We start from the raw sequence: 5,106 nt of genomic DNA on the forward strand, positions 1-5,106 counted from the left end.
CACTTGTAGATAAAATATAGGCCTATATTAATGAAGGTTCATTAGTACGGTTTTGTATTTCTCTGTAATGTAGCACAGTGTTAACAATGTTACTGATACTATTCTTTCTCACACCTTCAACTCAAACCACCAAAATATATCATTTAATCATTAAATTAATATCGTAAACTTGCAGGAGACTAGTCAGCTAATGGCCCTAAATGACGACTATTGGTGGACTAGGGAAGTTTAGCTAAACACTTCATTATCAGACTCTACATTTCATACTTTATCCATTACCTAAATTAAAACAGTATTAGGATCCAGAAGTTCACCATCTAAGTTGGGCAAATACAATAACCTGGCTCGGTAGGTCACCATAACAAAGCACAGTGTATGAATACAGCGACATTAATCTCAATTTTATTTCTCACCCGTGAGACATTATTGGGTTGTTGCATAAAATAAAAGTATGAGTAATATCCTATAGTACATTATTCTGTGGGTTTTATGAGTGATGATGACTTCCCCTCGAGGCCGATGGATCTTTTTACCACAGATACAAGTTGACGGGGCACATTAACATTGTTTAAGAAATATAATCTCCAGCAAGCTGCTGATGAAGACTTTCCCTCTCCTGTTTGGTCAGCAGAAATCAAAACGTGGGCCCTGAATTTAATGTGTCAAAATGAGACTGAATTATGGATCATCTCTACCAAAGGCTTTTAATGCACCGCAGCCTGAGCCAAATGAAAAGTGATCGCTTTTCGCTAAGGGACTCTTACTGTATTTAATGACTTAAAAACATTGCTGGTGGCCCTTTGGAGGCAACTTAGTTTTTAATCGCAGTGTGAGATGGCCCAGGGGTGAGAATAGCTTTTAGAGTGCAGTGGTGTCTTTATCCATGGCAAAACAAAAGAAGTAAAGGCTCACGGTGATGAACTTTACTGGAAGTGTGTAGGTTATTTGTGTGTGTGTGTGTGTGTGTTTAGCGAGCCAATTCTCCCTCTAGGACAGCGCTGTGAAAAATGCGGCTCTTTATTATCCCATGTAAATAAGCAGAATGCGTTCTGCAGAGGCAATAATATTTGCTGAATATCTACAAAAACAACAATAGTCCCCTGTGCCGTATCCCTGTGAAACACATTTATTTATAAACTGATGATAATACGACTGAGAAGACAGGAAGCCAGAAGCCAATTATTTATCCCTTTGCGGTAAATGACCCCGCGCGGTCAAACAGGTACACCGATGAGGTCAATCGCTCTCTTGGAGCTTTCAAAGGTGCTAAACTGGCTCTGAGAGGGGGAAAAAAAATTAAAAGCGGAGAGAGAGAGAAAGGCGTTTTCACAAGTCAGCAAGTCCCCCAAGCGTCAGCCCAGGACTCCGGGGCCTCGGCACACATCACCGAGAAGCTCACTAATGAGGCCAATCTCGCTATCCGAGGCAAGCCCCCCGAAAACCCACAAGCAAGCACTCTTCAACTTCTTTTTTAGGGTATCATGCAAGAAGCAGACCCCCCTCACCCATGTTCTCATTCGGCCGAGCAAACAAGGGCAACTTTAATGAGGTTGCATGTGTTGTCTGTCGGCTTATACATGCAATAGGTGTGCCCACATTTTCTTAAGCAAGCTGTGCAGCATTGCCGGCGTCATTACATCCCAAATTACGGTGACAGACGGAGCGAGGGAGAGAGAGCTATTATTAGGATTTGCAATGACAGTGAGTGACATTTACTTATAACCAATCAGAGCATTTCAGCAAAAATGTCTCCCTAATGATTAATCTCAGTCGGGACATGAAAAAAAAACATAAGGCGGGAACACACCCCTAACAAAAACTTTCCCCTTCAATCAATATTGACTCAAATAATGAGGTGTCAATTGGATCACTCCATCTGGCAGCGGTGGCGAGGACACATTCCACTGTGCCCGTTGGCGTGTACGTCCTCTGAATGTCAACTAGGTTCAGATTGCTGCAACTGGGTGATCAACTCATTAGATACAGTATAATGGACACATTCTTAGCGAGCATGGTGATGGCCAATACCCCCGGCCCTCTCCGAGTGCCACTCAAAGCTGTCTGCCTGCACCTTCCCACTACCCTCACTTTATCGCCACTGCCTTCTATTACGTAAATGATGTCCTTGTATGCATCACTTATATTGGCAGGTGCCTGTGTGAGAGGCTTTTTCCGCAACTAGTGCCACATTGTTGTTCTTGTGAATCGTTGTGTAGGGTGCAGAAAACAGATTTATCATTTGAAATCACTTAGAAGTGTGATAAGCACTCTGGACTTGTAAATAACTGCACTAAATTAGCAAAGAACTAAACAGTATGTTGTTGCACTGACAAAATAAAACAAAAACATTCAAGGCAACAAGTTCCCAACATTTTAAGTTCGACAATGTAGCAATTTCTTAGAAGGTAAGTTCTGTATTTTTCAACCTGGACCTTAATTTCCCATGTTTTTATGTATAAGTGACTAATGGGGAGTACAACACACGTTCACACTAGTGGGGTTTCCAGCCAAATGTATCGAAATGTTTGAGCGAATTTTGTGAAAATGCGCAAAAGAAAATGCAAATTTATGCCCGTTTCCATTCGTTCTTGTTTTGCGATTACTGGGAGTCAACAGGAAGAGCAGTAGGTGGCGCTTCTCGTGAAAAATGAACAAAATAAAAACACCCCTGTCGAGGAAGAGTGCACCATGAGATGATGTCATAAGAGAGCGTCTTATGCCCACTGTAAACAACAACACACTCAACTGACACTCAACAACGGACCATGGACAGATTCCTGATAAACCTGTCGGCTCTTGGGAGAACTCTGGTTAGCATTTTGTCAGCGTTCACAGCGTACCTAACCATCTTGAAGAAGAGACGACAAAGAAGAAGTTTAATGTTAAGAGTACTGTCGGAAATAGCTGGAAGGAGACCACCGCGTCATTCTCCGTGTGTATGGGAACGTAGGCGTGTGAAGGACTTTTGGGAAGTAGTTGTCCAGCAGCATTTCACTCACGAACTCTGGCTGAAACATTTCCGTATGTCAAGGGCCACATTTGAGGATCTGTGTGCCGGTACGTTATCGTTTATTTGCTAAACCTTTTTCCATAGCAAAAAGTCGCATTTTCCTTTTATCGATACGCTGACAAATCCACTCCCTCTAAGCGTAAAAACTTATTTGCGAATTTTCAGCCTTTTTTTTACATTTCTGGCGTTTCCATCCAAGTTTTTTTTCCGCAATTTTTGAAAATGCGAATAAAAATAGGTGGATGGAAACCCCACTACTGTCAGTTCACGTGTTTTTGCCACTGACAGGCTCAGATTGTTTTTATAAGTGTCTTTGAATGAATCAAAAAAATGGGGATCGCACACCTTTTTTTGATTCATTTAAGGACTCTTTTTGGACAACGCACCCAGAGGTTTGAGCGCAGTGGTCTTTCCCAGAATTGTTTTATAAGTGTCTGACAACATTATGGCAAGGATCCCTACAGAGATAGACCTTTTTGTTCAAGAGTAAGATCCTTTTTGTTTAACTAGAAACCGCACCAAAATAGTAATCCCCAAACCCTCCATTTATAAACAGTAATTTAATCATTGTCTGTGCTCATTTATGCTCAACGTTAGATACAGAGATGGACGGAGCTTTCTGTCTGTACTCTGCTTTCATTTCCTCCATATTTATGCATGTTTTCTGAGAGCTTACAAATACATTCGAAACAGAGCAGTACCACCGGAGATCATGGAAGAAGTGTAAATCAGTGGTTCCCAACTGGTCCAGCTAAGAGGTCTAGATTCCTCCTTAGTCATCAGTTCAAGGTCCACACAGTTTAATATGTTCAGTGTCATACTGATTACAGCGAGAAACATCACTTCAAAATAAAAGCTCTGTATCGGAAATTAACTATACTTCAAAACAAAGTGCGTTTTTTAAAAACTTGACGTGTTTGGAAGTTACTTGCGGTCCATTCAGAATGGACACACAACACACTTTTGGACCTCAACCCAACAGCTGGGAACCACTGGTGTAGAGTAGTTCATAGAGCTGAATGAATCAGTAATATAATGAAAAGAATTCTCCATCTATAAGTTGTGATGTATATAATGGCTGCATCGACCACCGCCATCTACAGCACTGCCTCCATTTAAAAAGGTACGTTATGACCTCCTCCACCTTTGCCTCGTTTGTTGTTGTTTAAAACTTCTGACTCTGCCCTCGACTGCCATCTATTGGTTGTATCTATACCATCATAAAGGATGTATAGAAGTATGGAGGTGACATTCACAACTATACAAACATCCATTTTCGGATGTAAAGGGGGTATGATTGAGCCCTAATGCTTTGGAACCTGAGCACATGGGAAGCAGGCAATGACCAATGAGAGAAGAAATAAACAAAAAAATAGCAAGGAATTGGTGAAAAGAGAAAATTAAAAACAAGACAATTAGTAAAAAGAAAGCTAAAAACAAACAAACAAGGAATTACCTGGAAAACTAACTTAAAAATTATAATAGTTCTGTAACAATTTTAAGTATATAATAAATAAACAATATTTTTCCCAGCTTTTTAAAATAATTTTCTAAACCTAATATTTTTTTTTGCAAACAACATTTCTCACCAAGTTGCTCATTGCCTTTTTTCTCCATGTTTTTGAAAGAAATCAGGTAACACTTAACTTCAAGGTCAGGTCTGTAATGCATTATGAGCACATTCATAAGACATTATAACACATTTATAAGGCTTTAAAAACGTTGTTACAAATGTTAATAATCATGTATGACAACTTATAACAAGGTTTATAAAGTATTATAAGTGGTTACATAATGCATTATAAATTCAGCATTCATAATGCTTTATACTTCCATGCCAAAGTGATGACAGTGTTTGAAAGAAGAATCTGAAGTACTGGCTTACATAGCACATTATAACTATCATAACTGTAGCCAGTTATAAAGACTCAAAGAACTGCTCTGACATATAATAAATGCTTAATTTCTGAAACGGAATAATGCCAGTACTTCAGATTCTTCTTTCAAACACTGTCGTCACTTTGGCATGGAAGTATAAAGCATTATGAATGCTGAATTTATAATGCATTATGTAACCACTTATAATACTTTATAAA

Source organism: Epinephelus moara, chromosome 17 (genome assembly GCF_006386435.1).
Source record: "Epinephelus moara isolate mb chromosome 17, YSFRI_EMoa_1.0, whole genome shotgun sequence".
Classification (NCBI taxonomy): domain Eukaryota; kingdom Metazoa; phylum Chordata; class Actinopteri; order Perciformes; family Serranidae; genus Epinephelus; species Epinephelus moara.